Source organism: Triturus cristatus, chromosome 9 (genome assembly GCF_964204655.1).
Source record: "Triturus cristatus chromosome 9, aTriCri1.1, whole genome shotgun sequence".
In the NCBI taxonomy this organism is placed as follows: Eukaryota; Metazoa; Chordata; class Amphibia; order Caudata; family Salamandridae; genus Triturus; species Triturus cristatus.
In genome coordinates, this window is record NC_140592.1 from 1,155,206,401 (window position 1) to 1,155,228,567 (window position 22,167).

At 45.8% G+C, this 22,167-nt stretch overlaps 1 protein-coding gene across 2 annotated transcripts in view; it reads left to right on the forward strand.

Annotated features, from left to right (window-relative positions):
- Positions 1-22,167, forward strand: part of OIP5 (Opa interacting protein 5) — a 110,697-nt gene that overhangs the window by 51,527 nt on the left and 37,003 nt on the right. The window lies entirely within an intron of this gene.

Below are 22,167 nucleotides of genomic sequence, written 5' to 3' on the forward strand. Positions count from 1 at the left end.
AAGCAAAGGATTGTACTTCTTCAAAGCATCTCTAGCACTGCCTTTTCTCTTTTTATGTAACATAACTCAATAGTACTCCTTTTATCAACTTTAAAAGGGTGAAAGGCTCAGTGGGACCACCATTATTCGAACCTTTTGATATGGAAGTCAAACACTGATTCCTACAGTGAGTACGTTAGTCCACTGAGCCATCAGATGCAGAAAAGCTATAGTACAACATCGTAGATAGTATCTGGAGATCTGCTCAATATATTGCAGCCAAAGGCATATGCTTGTCTCCAACTGGACCTTGATAACACAAAGTATGCCAGTCACAGCTAACATTTCACAATGTTTCAGAGCAACCTTTACGTGCATAACTAGCAAAAATACAACTTACTCCATCCACCCAGGGTATTAACCTAGGGAAAGGAGGTTAACAGACACCCATCCAGTGGTTTCTGCTCTTTGCGCATAAACTATGGCAGTGGGCAGCCGCGCTAATGGGTTCTATAATAAACACCAGCATCAGTCATGTTGTTTCAACAGAAAAACATTATTGGATTCCCTTATGTTTTTATATTGAATAGTTTTCCAGAGCACAAATGCACCATTGAGGGATTCATTAGTATGTTTAACAACAAACAAGTAGTTACAAATAGAATTGCAATTAACAATCTGAGGTGATGAATTGCAAGCAGGAAATCAGTATATCTTCTAAGGTCAAAAATACTAAAGAGGCACTTTTAGTTTCTGAATGTTTGGAGGTAGAATAAGTTACCATGTGTAAAAACAGAAAGTTCAATAGGTTGGTTTGATTGTTAATGATAGGTTGGGTGGAAGCTTGGAAGGTTGTGATGGGAGGTTTTGAATGTATTAGTTTCCAGCTCCTAAGACACAGTTGCCTACCACAGATTGAAAGTAGATGAACTGGATTATTTAAGTGTATCCATTTATACATGAGATATCCTATTTTACATTTCCAATTAGCTTCACAGTTTAGAACTCTCAGAATCGATAGGACATCTGATGGAATTACTTCTTGAATTGGGAATCTGGCTGTGAAGTGGAAATCTGCCTTGAGCAGGGATATAACCGGTAAAGGCATGGTTTCCAGATAAAAATAAGCAGATTAAACTATAGATATGATAGGTGGACACAAGTATTGAGTATGTAGTTACTCATCCTCACTGACAACAGTGAGATGAAGGAAGAAAACAAGTTCAGCTCAAAACCCATTTTATATTCTAGCATAGTGCCAATGGTGCTCGACTGTATTGACACATCAAGTAAAATGGCCATGCATGAGACTCCCTTATCTAGATAACAATGAATGTCATCTTGAACTTTAAGGTGGCAGCCTCCGTGATGCAGTCAGATTGAAGCACAGATTGGTATTCAGTAAGTAGGTGTTTTCATTAGTGCATGTAAACAATTGGTAGGAGAATGCACCATTTGGATTGCTTTCCTAAACAAAGGTGGATTTGGAAACTGGTTTGAAATTAGATGGTAGGCTGAGATTCTTACAGGAGGGATGAATTGATTAGCAGACCCTCAATCGGTTGCAACGAGGTGAAAGTTAGCTTTGATTGAGTGGTAGTGTGGTACTAATTGATTGTATTAATTAAATTGTGGATAGCTCCTCTTCAGGAACTCTGGAGAAAGTGCTGTGAGTGCTCAAGCGAGTTGCTCGATTTCCAGCCAGTATAACATTCCCCGCCCCTTATCTTGATTTTATGTAGCTCCATCATATGAGTACACTTATCGAAAGAACAATGGCATCTGAGATACACAATGTCTTTTTAAACATGATCTTTAGGATTAATTGCAATCTGGCCGCACATCACATTTTTAGGTCTCGCCTAGCTATTGCGTTTACGCAATCGCTATGCGAGACTCTAGTAAGAGGGGCATTTCAAAGTGCTCCCAAAAGTGGATTGCATGGCGAGCACACGCACAATCGCGTGCATCGTGCCGCCATGCAATCCGTTTGGGGAAGCGCTTCAGCCCACTGGCGCGTGCACGTGTAGCCACAGCCTCGGCATCATACTTCAAAGGGTCCGCTCCCCCGCCTGGAATGCGCTTCCCCGCCCCCCACCACAGCATGCCGAGAGATTGTTTCCTCTTTGGCGTGCATACCCTCTCATTAGCAACTACATGCGTGCTCATTTCAAAGAGCTTCCAATATAATGGTAGCCTGATGGAAAGTGTTACTTTTCTCACCATTAAAATGCACATTTAAATTTATACAGAGTGCTCCCACTACCACAGACTTGTTGACGCATACACCTTTTTTTAAGCATCTAGGTGCGTGCGCATTTTAAATATGTTTTAATGTAAGGGTAGCCAGATAGAAACTGTTACCCACAATTATACCGATGTTAACTTCAAAGTGATTTGTCCATTTTTTAAACATATAAAGACACAATTCAACTTGTTTTAATTTCTCTTTCCCGCCCCCTTCGCTCTTTCCGTGAATTATTTCTGTGTATTATTTTAATTCATTCCAGACGCTTAAGTTGGTTTGCCCTGGATATGCCTTCTGCACAGTACTCCACTGAGCAATGATAGAGGTTCGTGCTTTAATACTTAATTTACTTGTTTATTTTAGCCCATCGATGCGCCCTTCCATACAAACACAGCATTTCCCTGTTTGCCGAGAGGTCGCTGCATTCTGCATCGCTTTGGTATCCTGCTCTATTTTGAATAATAACTTCTGCTACATTCTCAGGGAATTCTGGATTGAGAAACGCGGTCGGAGAGCTTGCCTTTGTTTCTCCCGTGTGAAAGCCTCGCACCGTGATGCCAGTATGTTTATGATTTTGGCCCATCACTGGCCGTTTTGATTCCCCTTCTGCTTCATTTTAAGCTCTCCACCCACCATCCGAGCGCACACAGCCCCTGCAGCAGTGTGTTTTCATTTGATTTATTTTAGCCCTTTGATGCGCCCTTACACATAAACGCAGCATTTCCCTATTTGCAGAGAGGCCCCCAAACATGCTGTGTCGCTTTGGTATCCTGCTCTATTTTGAATAACCGCTTCCATTACGTGCTCAAGGAATTCTTTATTTACAAAAGGGGTAAATTTGTAGGGCAATTTGTAGGTTCTTCTCAGCATCGCCAGTGACTGGCATTGGCATTTAAAGGATTGTGTTTTCCTCCGCGTGTGCTGGCTCGAGATAAACCATGCCCACTACAGCGTGAAATATTTTGAAAGGTGCACAATTTCTTCAAAACATCAGCTGCATACCTCAGCTTAATCTACCACTCCCTCTTGTGTGTGTAAAATGTATTTCCAGTTGATTTAAACTTCCGGTCTGTGGGCCCTTGTCTGCGCGTAAGAGATTTTTGTGCTCCTTCTAATAAAACAGTCATGATATTTCCAAGCTTTAATTCAAAAGTAAGCCATATTTGCTTTTCGTTATTAGTTACTTAGATCTCATAATTTAACTCCAGGAATGCAAATGGCACTGATGGGAAAGGGCACACTAAAGATAGGTAAAGCAGAACAAACCATATAACCCCTGACCTCCATCTTACATTTTTCTGTTTTCCCATATTCATGGCTGCATAACTCAAGACTCTTTCAGTGTTGTTAGTGATGAGCCATAATAAAGCTGTGCAATTATTTAAAAAGTGCTTGCATTCGTCTTCAGCTCCTAATGAGTTACTAGGTGTTAGTTCAAACATTCAAGGAAGAAACTTGCAAAGTCCCTTTTAGTGCAGCCATTAAAATTACCTGTCATCAATCTTGGAATAGACAAGTGGCAGGAAACTGGGCAAATGTGGATACCTATTATACGCAGAAATCAAGAAACACAAATAGTTGTTCAAATTTTAAATAGTACACCTGTCTGGAAAGCTTTAAAAACAGTATGCTGAAACTGTCCGCATTCCTATAATGGATCACATGGTGCACAGTGGAACATTAAGAGGGCAGGCAATTTGATCTGACATCCGTAGTATGGTATTTCCCAAAATGTTTTGCCTTCATACTGTCAGTTTTGGTGAATTTGTTTTTTATTAGCTTTAGGACTGTGCACACTTTACCAATGCTAACCACTACTAAAGGCTTATGCTCTTTCCTTCAAACATGGTAACAATGCCTTACCCCGAATTAGCAAATGTAATTACTTGTAAGTCTTTAGAAAACTGGTACTACCTTTACCCATGCCCTGCAGTACTCATTGTACCACCCACAAAAGTAGCTATCACAGAGGCCTGCTGCTGCAGCCTTTATTGCAGTTTTAAACTGCCATTTCAACCTGCCAAACTAAACCTTTTGCCAGCCAGTTTCATAGTATTTAACCAGCATTTTCAATGCAATAGGTCTTGCATTTGCGAGAGTGTGAACTATTGCCATTGTAAATGACAATGCCTTTTATTAGTGTTTTCAAAACCTGCAAGTGGTGCGTAAACACACATTGTACTTTTAGTCGTTGCTTATGAGAATCAAAGTTGGCCTTTTTGACTGTTAGCCTTGCTTCTAGAAAGCAAGGACTATAAGTACAAAGTGCGTTTTCAAAACATATAAAAAAAGCATTCTCATTTACAAGGCCAAAAGCTCAAACTCTCAAAAATGCGAGACCTATTGCATTGCAAATGCTTGTTTATATTTTGTGATCTGATGGTTTTCCACTTAACTTCCAGGCCTACGTTTCTTGATTAAAGCTGAGAAAACAGACAAAGAGTTAGGGCTTCAGGAGCTACCTGTACTGTGGACTCACAAACTTTATAGATGATCTACCTTAGAGGTACATTTACCGGTGTCCATCTCATGTCCCTTAGAAACATTTAGCTATCTAACTCATTCCTAACAGATTCATCAAAAAAGAGGAAAGGAGGCTGTAGGATCTGAGGGAGCTGGGCTATTAAGGAGTTTTCAAGAAGTTGCATGACTGTCTCTAAAGGCACAGTGTAGATCTAAAAAAAGGTGTGTGTGTTTATTTGTGTGTTTGTTTGTTCAAACCGTATTGTCATCTGCAGACTTAACTTGCTAATAGTCACCGGGTCCTCCAAGCCTATGTTTTTTAAGCTGTTTCTCAAAGCCCATGCTAAATTGCAGTCCATTCCGATCAGTATCTTAGGTTTCTTCTATGAGGCTTCCATCCAGGATCCCTCTGGTCAATAAGTCTCTGCAAAAGTCTTTTTAAAATGCCATTGACACAGGAGCTTACTTCTTTAATGAGAACTTTAGCTTTATCCTGTTTCTCCCACTCCAAGCCTCTTTGCATCCGCTTTGTCATGTATCTCGTGTGAGGAGTGTCTAAAAATGGCATTTAGTAGTGTTAATGTGACAGTAGATGATCAGGCATTTTAAGCTCCTAGTATGATGTGGAAGATCAGCAGGATTACTGAGGTGGCTGTTAAGCTGAGGAAGAACCTAATTGGGAGACACCAGGGTGTCCCAAGATCGATGTCCCTGTGTTACAGAAGCCCATGCAGTTTGTCCTCCCTGCTAGAAATGATTTTCAGAACTTCCCATAACATAATGGGGGACCCCAATACCCTCCTCCTATGCCCAGTCTGTGTGGGGAAAAATGTATGTATTCCCAGTCTTTTCCAATACCCTAACACGTTTCTTCAACTGTTGCCCATCTCCTGCCTGTTTTTGGACCACTGCTTCAGAAGGGGTAGATCCTTGCACAAGAGAGATCCTGGGAGAGAGAGGGCTGAAAGTAAGGTTGTCTGGAATTAGGGCAGATAATGGCTTCCTGTGAATACCACTAGACAATTTGCCCCGTGATGTGGGCACTCTACATAACAGTTTAAAGAGCTTCTGGCATGGATAATCGTGGATTCAACTTCAAGGAAAAGGTTCTGTAAAGGACAGCCATTCAGATTCTTGACCAGTGAGAAGGTCTCCTAGTTTTGCAGTGTAAACCTACTCTAGATTTGTGGGCAGTTCAGTATTCGGTCATCTATTGTTGGGCCTCAGAAAAAAATGTAGAGAGAGAACATTTTATTTGGATGTCAGTAGGAGTCTAGATGATATCTAATGTAAAGTTATATTCTTCAGCTGCCTGATAACTGTGGTCGGATTCTATTGTATGTATTGGATTCAGAAGCCTGTTTCAGGTCGCGTATTGACTATGAATGGGTGCAACTGTGAACTAGTCTAGGAAAAATATCTGCTGGAAGATCCTGTGTCATCACAAAGCTAGGAAACGAAAACAGATGCAGCACTTTAATTTTTCTTTCTTTTTTTCTTACTAATTGTTTTTGTTACCAGCCTACCCTCAGAGGTGAGGGTGAGATAGTATGTAGAGACCTTTGTATGAGTTCTTGTTTTCTGACGTTTTTTTGCTTTTGGTGATGGACAGAACAACTTTTAGATTCTGCAGAAATTGATAACCCTGGGTAGACCAGCAATGTTTGCAGTTTCTCTCCCATTGGATTACCGGCTACTACAAGGTGACGGGAGATTGTCCTGTTTCGAAAGATGCGCTGTGGGCTAATTGGTGTGCAAGGCATCAAACTAACTTTGGAGGGTTTTAGAATTCCTAACCGAGATCTGAATATTTGAGTATTGCCACTGCTTCTGACAAAATGTAGCAAAGTGACACAGTGGAGAACAGTTCTGAGTCTGGAGGAGCAAAAGGGAGGAGGAGTTCAAGATTATGGCTTCAGCTTCAGTCCCAGACTTTTTGACACTGTCCAAAAACTCAAATCTGGAATAGTTCTAGCTCACAAGGCTTCAAAGTTGAGAACTGCGGACCGGAATTGTTATACTCTGACTAAAACTGATGATGTTGAAAAACCATTGTAAAAACAAATATGGGAAAAACATCTTTGGTGTTGAAACAAACCAAAAAAGTATTGGTAATGAAAGAAAACAAGAGGCAATATTCAACTCTGATAAAGGCTGATCATGTTTGAACAAAGCCAAGAGAATTATACCACTGAAAAGTCCTCTCATGTCCACCGACTGAACATCTAAAGTGCTACCCAAACATCCAGTGTTGAAAAACCTTTGCAATCATTCAGCCTCAGAAAAAGGAAATAGATTTTAAAGTAATCTAATCATAAAGCATTAAATTCCTACATTTAACTAAAAAAGCCCTAAAGAGGAAAACGCTGCTAGTGAAACACTATATGGACAATACTGCTCCATACACCATAACACCACAAGTGAAAATTGGATTCCAAACGGAATATTTAAGAATGAGTAGAGCACAATGGGGTAAATAAGGGCATGAGGAAATGCGAGAAGAACTCAGTTGTCAAGCAATTATTAGGATGTGTACCAATTTCCACATAATATGCGGTCCTTTAGAGGAGCTTACCTCTGGGAAGCAAGTGGAGAAGACAAAAAAAGAATCCTGTGTTGTACAAGAAATAATGTTCTCTTCAAAAAAGACAAGACCTGCCCTAGGCTTCTTAGTGTCTTTCTATGAGGGAAAGAAAGTTAAAAATTCCTCAAATGTCAAGAGTTGGAGGAAAGCACATTACTACACAAGTCTCTATCTTTTAATATTGTGCATTTATGAAAACGTCTCATTGTGTCCAAGACACAGAAAACTTACATGAGGTGGACCTGGCTGCTACAGGTCCAGTCCACATCCAGATTATAATTAGAGGCAATTGGAAAGAAAACTGGGAAAATGTTAGCTACGCAAAGGTGCATCTCAATATCTGCTGCTCTTTAAGCCGATATTAGCACCAGAAGTGGTAAGAGATGGATAAGATTTTACATAATCTATTCAAGGAGCATAAGATCAGGTTGGTGCTATTGTTCAGATGGGAACTACCATCTCCAATAAAGGTCCTTTCGGTAGGGAAGTGTGCACAGGTTAAGTCATTAGAAGGCATGATTGCCTCCAGGTTTCTGGGCTGAAGCCACACGCGCATGCAATTGTAATTCATATACCATAAGATAGGGAGCACCTGATTGGTGCAGGGGAGGCAGCCACATACTCTGTAAGAATGTGTACAACAGCAGTCTCATTATGGCCAACAGCCAAGCACAGCCCTTCATAGTGGAAGCAAGGGAAAAATACCGAGCCCAAGAGGTTCTGGCTAGTGTTTCAAAGTGACATAATATTCCTTCCCCTTGAACCCACAATCCAAAATAGGTGGGGGGGGCATAAAAAGGGTGTCCTAAGATGGGAGGTCACCTTAGAACAGTGTGCGCTGGGAATAAAGCAATAATAATGCATATGATTTGTGATTAAATTATCAAATAGAACAGAGAACAAGAGCATGAAGAGGTCTCTAGAATGTATGTATGTATATGGTATTTCTATAGGAACCTAGCCTAAAGGCAGCAGAGCTTTGTATATGGTCAAAGACTAAATTAAAGTCAATGAGTAGAGGAAGCGGAGTTGTGGACGGTTAATGTATTGTGATGTAGTGTTTTTTTTTAAAGAGGGGAGTCTTCACCTCTTTCCTAAATTGGAGCAGAGTTGGGGCAGTCCTAATAGATACGGGGATGTTCAAGATACTGGGTGCATTGCTTTTCCCTCTCTTACACTTCTTAGTCTGGAGTGTGATGGTGTTCTGTCTGCGTTGAGCTGAGAACCAACGGAGGTGATGAGAGCTTGTCTGCAAGATGAGTAGGGATGTTTGTTGTGATGGCTTTGTAAATGAGGCAGCTACGTTTAACTATGGTGTGGGCTGGCAAAGGGAGCCAATGGAGATCCATCAGTGTGGGGGTGATTTTTTTTTATTTCCCTAGGTCCTAGATCAGACCTGCTGCAGCGTGTAGTATTCACCAAAGCAGTGCCATTGTGGAGTTTAGGAGGCGATAGAGTAGCACATTACCACCTTTCAGTTGTGAGCGAACAAGGGCTTGAACAGTAGTTCCGAAGCCAGGATAGCTTGAATCCAGGGCATAGCAAGCAGAAGACCCACGTCTGGGCATACCCTTCCCACTAAGGGCGACGTAAAGCAACACGGGTCTCCTGCTCACTACTTTTCCCATGAGAGAGCAGGGTCAATACTGATTTGCATATGGCTAGGTCCAAATTGAAATGGTGTGGCTCTGACCCACACGAACTGTCAGTGCACGCAACTTCAGCATCATCCTCGACAGCCAGCTGACCATGAAACGACGAGTCAACACAGTCTCCTCCTCCTGCTTCCACAACCTTTGCATGCTCCACACAATCTTCAGATGGGTCCCAACTAACTCCAGAAAAACTGTGACGCAGGCCCTTTTCCCCAGCCACCTCGACTATGACATCGCTCTATACACCAGAATCCCCACCCGGCTCCTCAAAAGACACAGACCATATACAACGCTGCAGCCAGACTTCTCCTGGACCTCCCGGAACGGACCCACAACTTCTCACCTCAGAAGCATCCATAAAAGAGGCCAATTCGAGATTGTAGGAAGGTGGGTTTCTGTTGCAGTAATGCCTTCTGGGCCCCACACTTTTTACCTGGCTTTTGATCCAACTTTGACTGTAGAGTACTGGGTCCCTGCTAACCAGGTTCCCAGTGCCAGTGTTTCCCCAAAACTGTACCACGATTGGCACAACTTCAGCCCCCTGCAAGTCCCTAGTAAATGGTACCCCGTGGTACCTACGGCCTTGGGACTGTAAAGGGTTCCCTTGGAACCACTGACCAAAGCCATGCAAACTCCCACTGCAGTTGCATGCCTTGATGCAGCAAAAAAAATAACAAAGTCGCCATGCCACACTGCGTGTGTGCCATGTCAAGCAGCACTGCCTAAGGTATAGGTAAGTCACCCCTCTCCCTGGCATTACCTGCCTAAGTCAGGGTGCACTATATCTGATGTGTGGGCATATCTGTGTAAGCAGATACGCCCCTACAATATTTAAGTCTGTTCTTAATATTGTAAGTGCCAGGAAAGCCTTAGAGAGTATGTGGGCTGAAAACTTGACAACTCTAGTTTCCCAGCACCATGATAGCTTCACTGAATCCATGAGTGTTTGGTACCAAACAACTTCCCTTAACCCCTTCAGCGTGGCGCGGATTACCGCGCTGTGCTGAAGGTTCTATTGCGCGGACGGGGCCATGACGGAGTGGTTCCGTCATATGCACAGTGCAACCGATGCACATGACGGAACCGCTCCGTCATGCGCATCGAAGGGGTTATTAAAGCCACACTGATGGCAGTGTTGTAATTATTAAAACCCGTACCCAGAGGGCACTTTAGAGGTGCCCCCTTAAAACCTATCAACCCTGGTATGCTCTCTGACTAGCTTTAGGCAGCCTGCCACCACCAGACATGTTTCTGGACCCATGCGGTGAGAGCCCTTGCTCTCTGAGACCGGAAACAAAGTCCTTCCTCAACTGAGGTGTCACACCTCCTCCCCAGGCAGGCACAGTGCAAGAGAGGGAAGCTTGAAAGGCCCGCTACCTTTGGAATCCGACCCCAGCCTCTGGTTCAAACCCCCACTTTTGGTGGAAAACTAAGAATAGGAGGTGTGCCCCCCTTTGCCAACTCCACCACTAAGGTGCTGGAGGCGGAATGCAACACATTTTTCAGTGCCCACCATCCTAAAGATTGTGGGACTTATCCAATCACGGCTAGGACTATTCCCCTCCCACTGGTGGGTGGCATAATAAAGGCTGTAGACCCATCAGGTAAGGGACCTATTGGTCCCTACCTGTCCCTTCCGGTTAATGGCCCTAAATCTAGCATTTAGGTGGCACTCCAAACCCTGAATGTTAGATTCCTGATGACCTACGAAGACCAGTCGCCGAAGAACTTCAACAGCAAGAAAGAAGGAGGACTAGTGATTTACTCGGCACCAGCCCTGCCAGCTTGTCAGCTGCCTTTTGCTCGTGCTGCAAAGTCTACTTGTCCTGCAGGTCCAGTGGCCTCCAAAGCTCCAGGAGGAGTGCCTACCTTACATAAAGATCAAGAACTCCCGTGGACAGGGGACTTCTCCAGAAAAAAACATCTTTAAAGCCCAAGAGGCCTGCCCTGAGGAACTGCGCAGCCCCCCCACCTCTACACCCAACACCCACAGCCCACTTCCAAGTGGCCCACCAGTCCTGCAAACGTTCCCCAGTGATTCCTCGCAAGTGTCCATCGTAGGTTGACCCCTGCTTAACTCCAAGTCAATGCCTGCAGCTTCTGCACGACGACACCCTAACCGCAACCTGCTAAGGTAAGCCTTTTCCGATGTCCAAATACACCCCTGCACCTAAAGTCCCAGGTGGCTCGTCCAACAGTGTCCCTACATCCCCAAGCATCAGTACTTACCTGTGCAGCTGTTGGTTTTCTTCGTCCGGCCTCCTGGCCTCAGCCTGCAGCCTTTTTCTAAAACCAATTTCCTCTATTGGTTAACATTGGGCACCCAACTCCAACTTTGATCTCTGCACCCTGCCACTCCTGTGCCACTGGTAGTGCAGTCTTTTTACAAACTTGAACCTATCCTTGTGTTGACCTGAAACCCAGAAGACTGGATTTGTAAGTCGTGTATTTATCTACAAAACTGCATTCTTGTTTTCCTCCCATAGGTCAGTGTCATAGGTCAATTTCAGTGTCCACTTTAAAAAAGTGAAAAGTATTTTTTCTGAAAAATGTACTCGCCTTTGAACGTAGATCTGGGTCTTTAAAAAAAAAAACGTAGAAAGAAGCTTATTTTTCTAAAATCCGTGTGCAGCATCGTCTAAGATGGCGAACTGAGCGGACGCCCTGGCCTTGAGCTCCGCTCTCGCCGGGCCTACAAGCATTGTTTAAGCATCCCTCAGCACCCGGCTCCCCTTTCGAGAACTCACCGGCAGGACTGCAACCAGGGAACATAGACACCGAGGCGCTTCACCCCACCGATCGGCTTGCCACGACAGACATTTGGGTTCCCGGGGCTGGAGCGTGGCGGACGGGGCCGCGCTGAACTTGATGCGCGTTCCATCAGTGGGCCTCCTGCAGCTGGAGATTCGCGGCGCACGCTCTGATGGCACAGGTGAGGTGCCCCCCTGCTGCTAACCCGGCGATCCCTCGCTCCCGGTCACCGTCCGGGGACCTGCTGACAGGCGGTGGCCTAGACCCGGCCGGAGCACACTGGTGAGGCCTAGGGCTGGTGGCGTGGCCTTCCCGACCGGAACTTCTGAGCGAGCCCACGGTCTCAGTGGCAAAACACTACTGGGCCCAAGGAGGGGTACGAGGCCCCAGACAGCGCAGCAACGCTGCATGGTGCCAGACCTGGGCCGGAAGAGACTCTGACGGTGCCCGATCGCCTGCGGGGGAGTGGCAGTGTGGGGCATGCAGCAACCGCAACGTCCCCACTGTCCTGCACTATGAAGCACTGGATCTCTGAAGGCAGACCGAGACTGCGGTCAAGGTAGTGTGCACGCCCTGGGGCCAGGAGCATCTGCTGGGCCCTCGCTCCAGAGGAGTGCTGGAGCCTGTCTAGCAGACGGCACCCCTGGCGGCCTGGAATGGCCCCCCTCCCTGTCCAGTGGTGTGCAGACGACGGAGGACATTGAGCTCACAGGTACGGAGGTCTGCTTGCAGTTGTCTCCGCATGGTGTCGGAGGGACCGGCTTGCTAGCTGCTTGGTGTCGTGCTGTGTGGACCGGGGGGGGGGGGGGGGGTTGGATTCGGAGACACCTTTGGGACTATCGGCGACTGGCTCACCTACACTTCACGTCCGGCGGATCCTGGTCACAGGGCTTTCCGTGAGACTTTAAGCCCAGCTGGGTACTGGGCCCCCATGGCCTAACGCATGGTCAACACCCCGGCCCGCCATTGACGCCCCGCCTGTATCATACTTCTACTGGGCGCTGGTGGCCCCCGACGGAGCTCCTGGAGGTAGGCAACGCTTCTTCCAGTGACGTCTGGCCTCCATCACTGCTCGTCCCCACCCCGACTGGTGCGTACAGCCCCATCATCCTTGGCTAGCCTCCAGTTTGGATTTCCACGATGGCTGCCGCCAAGGCCAAGAAGGACCAGTCCGTCCGGGACCTCCTCCTCAAATCGGCCTGGAACGCTTCCGGATCTACTTTGACAGCGGGCAGTGACGGCGGTCACCAGGGAGTTCCTGGAGGCCCTGTTCGCCTCTCAGAGGGAGGATATCCTGGCCATCAAAACTTATCTGCAGGCTGACTTATGGGAGGTACGCAGAGACGTCGATGTCGTGGTGGATCGGGTCGCCTGCCTGGAAGATTCGGCAACCGCCAGAGACGACGAGGTAGCGGCGCTCCAACAAGAGGTCTTACGGCTCCGTGACCAACACTTAAACCTCCAGGCACACGCCAAAGAACTAGAGAATAGGTCAAGAAGGAATAACGTCCGCATTCGAGCGGTCCCAACCGGGGCGGAGGGAGAGGACCTCGCGGGCTATCTCCAGGACCTCTTCCGGAATGTGCCGTAGGACTCCACCATCAAGATTGACCGATGCCACCGTGTGCGCTCGTCGCGGCGGCCGAACCACCCTCCCGCAGACATTTTAGTGTGTGTCCACGACTTCACAGTAAAGGAGGAGATTCTCCAGGTGGCTCGTTCGAGCCAGCCGCTACGCTTTAGAGACCACTCTCCCCAATTGTATCAGGATCTGGCTGCCAGTACCCTGCAAAAGGGAAGGGACTTTCGCCCCATTACCAACCACCTGTGCTCTCAGAAAATCTCTTATGCGTGGGGTCACCCTTTCCGTCTCATTTTCCGCACCAACGGGGGCCTACACCAGGTTTCCTCCCTGACTGATGCTTGTAAAGTTCTGAATCTCAACATCGACGACCTGCCCTCTCAATTGATGCCCAGGAGCCGAGCTCACAGAGGCCTCGGGTGCGCGGGCCCCGGGGGACCCTATTTACGTTTAACTGTATATACATATATTACAGTTAAATAAACCTGAACATAAGCAGCATTTTCATGCAACTGTATGCACATAAATTTATGACTGAGATAACATTCATTTACACTTTATCTGAGTAAAACAAGATCAATACAACAAAAATCCCTATACATAACTCAAGTTATGAATTTTTCAAGATGAAATCAAAATGCAGTGCTTAGAAGTAAATAGCTCCAACTGGGGCTAGCTGGTCGCGCTTGGCCGGGGCAAATCCAAAAGTTCCGCCCAATATTGATGGAGCTCGCGCTGGATCCATGATTCACAAAGACCCGCTGACAGTACCTTTGATGCGTCCAGGCACTGGGACGTTGTGTTCAAAAACTGAGGGATGTGTTGCTGTCAAACGCGCATCGGTTTCAAAGTTGGGTAACGTCGTCAAGTGTAGGTTCCAAGTTGTTGATGTCGAACCGCTGGGCTGTAGGCAATGCGTTGGCACGAAGTTGCGCAGGAATCTGAGTCGGGAATGGTGCGTCTGCTGTGCGGTGTCCGAGATTCATGCAGCAGTGGTGATTTGGATGCACTGCATCGGTGAAGACTAGACTGCATTGCAAGTCGAAGTCGTTGCACGAGTGGTGATCACGGCTTTGGTGCAGGCAGCGGCGATATCGTAGGGAAATGCGCTTTTTCCGAACTACACTTTGGAGTTGATGCTTTGGTTTCTTGGGTTGCAGCACCAAACATTTAATTCCAAGGGCCCAGTACTGGATTTGGTACCACTTGGCAGAGCAGGACTCTCCGCAGAAAAGCCCAGGTGCTGGTAGCAAGATGCAGGTGAAGTCTTTGGTGTTCCTGAGACTTCAGAAACGGGAGCCAGTAGAGTCACGTCCAGTCTTCTCACTGCAAGGCAAGCAGCAGCAGGCCAACCAAGGAAAGCAAGTAGCAAAGTGGCAGCATCTCCGGACAACACAACAGCTCTTGTTCCTGAAAGAATGTCCTGAGTTCCAGAAGTGTTTTGAGTGTCGTAGGGAGACTTCAATGAAAAGTCTTTGCGGTGCACAAGTCCGTGCCCTGGCTCCAGGCACACTTTAGGGGGGTATGCAGCTCTTTTGTGGGGACAGGCACAGCCCTGTTCAGATGCAAGTATCAGCACCTCCGTCTCACTCTGGTTCAGGAAGACCCATCAGCCTGGCAATGGGCTATCAGAATATGCAGGGCACACCTCTGCTTCCTTGGTGTGTCTATAGGGAATGCACAAAACCCAGCTGTCACCCAACCCAAACGTGTATTCCAGAGACTCAGAGGGGGATGGGGGTGGGGGTGGGTGGGATATTGTGTGTGTGTGTGTGTGTATCATTTTTTTTCTGGTTGAAAATGAAAAAGGAGTTGAATTGATTCGTATATTGCCAAATGTATTGTTGCAGACATATTAAGCATAAAGACTGGGCTTCTACACAAATGAGAATTACATTGGGTTTGTAGACATTTGTTCATGATGGGAACACCCTTAACAAACTTGCTTGCGTAAAGAGAGGTGCCAGTACTTCAAATTCAAGGTTTTTTACAAAGGGTAATGCGTTGCCAGTGAACTGATCACATATTTTTGCAAATGCCCCAAACTGTGTGATATTACAGATTGTGAACAAATGGAGGGTGACTAACATGATCTTAATATTAATCACACGAGCATGAACTTGTCAACCATGGTTGCCTCGCTTGATGAACATTTCCTCATTGTAGCTTCAAGCACAGCCTTATTTTCACATTAATAACACGGAACGGAGGACTCCCACATCCATAGCCTTCGCTGCTGAACTTGACAGAATTGTTCCTGAAGTAAATTCATTTAGATATCGAAAAGATTGCCACCAGAATATGTGGATTCTTTAATGGAAGCATGCAGACTACATCTTGGATATTTTTTTTCTTCAAATTGAATCTATTTACTATGTGGTGCCATTATAACATGTAATCAGGAGAGGGGGGACAGGAGAGCTGGTTATTTAGAGAGGTCCTGTTCTAATGCTCCCGGGGGTCTACGTAGGAAAAACAGGTAAGAGCAGTTCCTCTAAATGGCCAATTTGGAAAGGATCGTTGTGATTTTGGCTGTTAAGTCTGATCTGGGAGGGGAAAATTAAATTTCAGATCTTGTTGCCCTCACACACCTGTTAGGGTGTCATGCTTCATCATTGGGCGCTCCTCGTCGGACCGGCGCTGCAATGTCCAACGGGCCTGGTGGCATCTTTAGCGGAGATCTTTTGATCTGAGAACGCCGTTCATGTGAAGGCCATGTGTGTGACTGTGGAGGGTAATAGCTCCTAAAGAATGTGGGGATTTGAAAAAACTAAAATAGACCCTGGCCCCTCAATAGTTTTAATTAGGTTAAGTAGGGCTGGGACTAAATAAAACCAGGGAGGCTACTCAGGTGATTCTAGGTATCAGGGTAGCCTATAGTTGACAGGGGTCAACATGTTTCGTGTCGAGGATGCTCAAAATCGAGCGACACTTCTTCAGGACCGTGGGACCAACTCTAAGTACATATACCACAATTCTTATAAAGGGGTATCTGGGGTCAACCACACGTAATGCTGAACCTAAATATGGTCCAGAATTGAAGGCTCCGCCTAAACAGAGGGAGACAAAAGGTAGAGGACAAGCAGAAGCCACCCATTAACAGCTTGGTAAAGAGAAAAAGGTCCAAACATCACGAAGAGGTGTCAATTAACTCCTCCAATAGGACCAAGGTTTCTACTCTCAATGACGAACTAGTTAGAGAGAAACCATTAAATATATAAAAGCTAGTACACGTAAAACACAAATGAGTTAAGTCAAGCAGTAATAAAAGACTAAATTAGCCTTACATGCCACAGGGGGTTTCCAGGATATCAGTTCTTACCTCAGGATGAGGGGGTCAGAACTTCATAGGTGAAGGAGTAGCAACCGGACCACTGGAACGGTCCCACTATGATAAAGATATAACAGAGGCATCGCAGGATAACATGCTGTACAACACGTGAATGAGATCCTCTATCAATACTATGAGCGTGGGAGGTGTTGCTCGGAGTGGTCAATATGCTACTTAATTCGAATCGGTTCTCTCCTCGCATCAAGGAAAATGCAAGGTCCGAGGTGGTAGGGGCTAGGTGGTCTAGCACACACTCGTGATGATTGGTGTCTAGATAGCAAGTGACGACTGTCATGGAACTCCGTGAGTGGGGACCGAAACAATATTACAAGGTCCGAGGTGGTGGGGTGCTCGGCGGTGTAACACACACTCGTGGAAGAAAGTGTCCAGATAGCAATTGACTGACACGATAAGCGAAGTTAACTATAGGTGCGGTATATAGGGGGAGGTGCCTCCGGTTAAAAAGAGCTTATAAGTTCTGGTGATAAAGAAACACAAGCACCCTCAGGAGAGAGTACCAGATAGTAACGGACCCCTATCGGGTTGAATACTGTGACCGGACACGTAAAGGCAGTACAGAGACATAAGCGGAGAGCGTGGTGCTGGTAATTAACCCTCGACTAGAACTCCGGTCGGGACTCCGTGGTGATAGCGTACCGTACAGTAAACGTAACTAAAGACTTACCCGAAAGTGGCGGAGGGCAGGCCAAAACAGGACGTGTCTGCTCCTCACCTGAATATTACCGGTACTGGAGTGACTTCCTGTATTTGACCGACAACTTCGTTGCGAGGTCTCGCGAGACTACTCGGGAGGGAGACATCTTGTCCCGAGAGTGGTGCCTGACCTAGGAATAGGAAACCCTTTGCGAGCTATGGTGGTATGTTACGAGGAAGATATAATCGTAGGGGTACCACGCTATATCATTACAGACTGTTGTACTTGGATGGAACCATATTGGTTTGCACACATCAGGATATTAAATGTGGCGTATTGCAAGCCCAATTTCAGCGGAGGGTATTCGGGGCTAATATTGGCCGTGTAGTTATAGGTGACACTCTGGTAGAATCCAGAGGGTGCTCTCCCATACACAAGTAGCAAGGTGTATATGGAGAAACATAACATCAATGCCCAGGGGAGGAGACGTTATTTTAAGTATAAAATACACAGGGTATAGCTATGTGATATATACCAATGGGTTATAGACACATGTTTATATACATGTTATTTCTATGTATGTATAGAGACACAGGGTTCTGATAAAGAATCACAAAATACCAATAGTGGCCTCGAGATGGGCCACCACCGTCCATGGTAGCAAAGGTGTGGTACCGACAGAACCAAGTATGGTATGTGTGTTATCAAGTTAGTTCTGTCCACGGGATTTCATCATTAAGACCCCTTTCTTGAGTGGATAAGCGAAAAATCCATCTCTGTTCAGTTTCAAAAAGTTTATCGTGAGACCATGAGGGATTGCTTTCAATCACGGTCCACTGTAAGTCATTGTGTCCATGTGGGTGAGTGAGGTAGTGTGTACTCAGTTTTGTCGTGGATCTTCCACACCGTATGTTGCTACGGTGTTCCATAATCCTTGTCTTCACTGGGCGTGTTGTCATGCCGACGTATCTTAATTTACAGGGGCATGTAATCAAATAGACGCAATTGCTGGAATTACAGTTAGTATGATTTTTCTGAGTCCAGACTTTGCCTGTTTCAAGAATAAGCTCTTTGGTTGCCTTGGTAAGGTCACACACTCCGCATAGACCGCAGGGGTAATGTCCACATACAGGATCCATATCCCACAAGGTCCTTTGTTTTATTGGTTTTTCAATCTTAGGACGGGTATGTACTAGGATGTCACGTAAGTTACTTGTGCGTTTATTTGCAAATCTTGGAGGGGGTAATGCCACTTTTCTTGTAGTCAAGATCTTCCAGTTCTTTTTGATGATCTTCTGGATCATGTTTGATTCTGGTGTGAACGTTGTCACGCATGTCAGTGATTCATCAGTTTGCTCTATTTTTGGTTCCAGCAGAGATTCTCGGTTGTTGTTGAGTGCTCGTTTGTTAGATCTTTTTATGATAGATGTGGGGTAGTCCCGAGTCTTTAAGTGGTGACTGAGAATGGCCGCTTCCTTTTTGTAATCGCTGGTCTTTTCGCAGTTCCTGCGGAGACGGAGGAACTGTCCGAAGGGCAGGTTGTCCCTTAAGGCTTTTGGATGGTAGCTTCCATATAATAATAAGCTATTCCGATCTGTGGGTTTCTTGAAAGTCTTGGTTGATAACCCGCCATCTTGTAAGGTTATGGTAAGGTCTAGGAAGTGGATCTCTGTGGATGATACAGACCGGGTAAACCTCAAGTATGGATCTAGGGAATTGACCCACGTGAAGAATCTGTCGCACGTCTCGCTGTCACCTTTCCATAGGATCAGGATGTCGTCGATGTAGCGTTTCCACAATACAATGTTGTCGTGAAAGATGTTGTCTGTCAGGTGAAGACGTTCGAAATCAGCTACATAGAGACAGGCCAGGCTTGGAGCAAAGGTACTGCCCATACAAGTACCTTGGGTTTGGTGGAAGAACTGGTCTTTGAATTGGAAGTAACACTCACACATGGCTATCGTTGCGCACTCCATAATGAACGACACTGGTGTAGTAGAGGTCCAGTTTTCTTTTAGGAGAAGTTCCTCAATCACTCTAAGGGTTTCTGTTTGAGGAATATTCGTATAGAGTGCCTTCACATCCAATGTCATAAGGAGGTTCACTTGGTTGTTGGTATTGAATTCTGATATGAGATTCAAAACATCCCTTGTGTCCTGTAGGTATGATGGTATGCGTTTCACTAAGGGACGAAGAAAGTGATCGCAAAATTTGCTAAGGGGTTCCAATACTGAGCCGATCCCTGACACTATAGGGCGTCCAGGGGGTGGATTTTGACCAGTTCTTCCACCAAACCCAAGGTACTTGTATGGGCAGTACCTTTGCTCCAAGCCTGGCCTGTCTCTATGTAGCTGATTTCGAACGTCTTCACCTGACAGACAACATCTTTCGCGACAACATTGTATTGTGGAAACGCTACATCGACGACATCCTGATCCTTTGGAAAGGTGACAGCGAGATGTGTGACAGATTCTTCACGTGGGTCAATTCCCTAGATCCATACTTTAAGTTTACCCGGTCTGTATCATCCACAGAGATCCACTTCCTAGACCTTACCATAACCTTACAAGATGGCGGGTTATCAACCAAGACTTTCAAGAAACCCACAGATCGGAATAGCTTATTATTATATGGAAGCTACCATCCAAAAGCCTTAAGGGACAACCTGCCCTTCGGACAGTTCCTCCGTCTCCGCAGGAACTGCGAAAAGACCAGCGATTACAAAAAAGAAGCGGCCATTCTCAGTCACCACTTAAAGACTCGGGACTACCCCACATCTATCATAAAAAGATCTAACAAACGAGCACTCAACAACAACCGAGAATCTCTGCTGGAACCAAAAATAGAGCAAACTGATGAATCACTGACATGCGTGACAACGTTCACACCAGAATCAAACATGATCCAGAAGATCATCAAAAAGAACTGGAAGATCTTGACTACAGGAAAAGTGGCCTTACCCCCTCCAAGATTTGCAAATAAACGCACAAGTAACTTACGTGACATCCTAGTACATACCCGTCCTAAGATTGAAAAACCAATAAAACAAAGGACCTTGTGGGATATGGATCCTGTACGTGGACATTACCCCTGCGGTCTATGCGGAGTGTGTGACCTTACCAAGGCAACCAAAGAGCTTATTCTTGAAACAGGCAAAGTCTGGACTCAGAAAAATCATACTAACTGTAATTCCAGCAATTGCGTCTATTTGATTACATGCCCCTGTAAATTAAGATACGTCGGCATGACAACACGCCCAGTGAAGACAAGGATTATGGAACACCGTAGCAACATACGGTGTGGAAGATCCACGACAAAACTGAGTACACACTACCTCACTCACCCACATGGACACAATGACTTACAGTGGACCGTGATTGAAAGCAATCCCTCATGGTCTCACGATAAACTTTTTGAAACTGAACAGAGATGGATTTTTCGCTTATCCACTCAAGAAAGGGGTCTTAATGATGAAATCCCGTGGACAGAACTAACTTGATAACACACATACCATACTTGGTTCTGTCGGTACCACACCTTTGCTACCATGGACGGTGGTGGCCCATCTCGAGGCCACTATTGGTATTTTGTGATTCTTTATCAGAACCCCGTGTCTCTATACATACATAGAAATAACATGTATATAAACATGTGTCTATAACCCATTGGTATATATCACATAGCTATACCCTGTGTATTTTATACTTAAATAACGTCTCCTCCCCTGGGCATTGATGTTATGTTTCTCCATATACACCTTGCTACTTGTGTATGGGAGAGCACCCTCTGGATTCTACCAGAGTGTCACCTATAACTACACGGCCAATATTAGCCCCGAATACCCTCCGCTGAAATTGGGCTTGCAATACGCCACATTTAATATCCTGATGTGTGCAAACCAATATGGTTCCATCCAAGTACAACAGTCTGTAATGATATCGCGTGGTACCCCTACGATTATATCTTCCTCGTAACATACCACCATAGCTCGCAAAGGGTTTCCTATTCCTAGGTCAGGCACCACTCTCGGGACAGGATGTCTCCCTCCCGAGTAGTCTCGCGAGACCTCGCAACGAAGTTGTCGGTCAAATACAGGAAGTCACTCCAGTACCGGTAATATTCAGGTGAGGAGCAGACACGTCCTGTTTTGGCCTGCCCTCCGCCACTTTCGGGTAAGTCTTTAGTTACGTTTACTGTACGGTACACTATCACCACGGAGTCCCGACCGGAGTTCTAGTCGAGGGTTAATTACCAGCACCACGCTCTCCGCTTATGTCTCTGTACTGCCTTTACGTGTCCGGTCACAGTATTCAACCCGATAGGGGTCCGTTACTATCTGGTACTCTCTCCTGAGGGTGCTTGTGTTTCTTTATCACCAGAACTTATAAGCTCTTTTTAACCGGAGGCACCTCCCCCTATATACCGCACCTATAGTTAACTTCGCTTATCGTGTCAGTCAATTGCTATCCGGACACTTTCTTCCACGAGTGTGTGTTACACCGCCGAGCACCCCACCACCTCGGACCTTGTAATATTGTTTCGGTCCCCACTCACGGAGTTCCATGACAGTCGTCACTTGCTATCTAGACACCAATCATCACGAGTGTGTGCTAGACCACCTAGCCCCTACCACCTCGGACCTTGCATTTTCCTTGATGTGAGGAGAGAACCGATTCGAATTAAGTAGCATATTGACCACTCCGAACAACACCTCCCACGCTCATAGTATTGATAGAGGATCTCATTCACGTGTTGTACAGCATGTTATCCTGCGATGCCTCTGTTATATCTTTATCATAGTGGGACCGTTCCAGTGATCCGGTTGCTACTCCTTCACCTATGAAGTTCTGACCCCCTCATCCTGAGGTAAGAACTGATATCCTGGAAACCCCCTGTGGCATGTAAGGCTAATTTAGTCT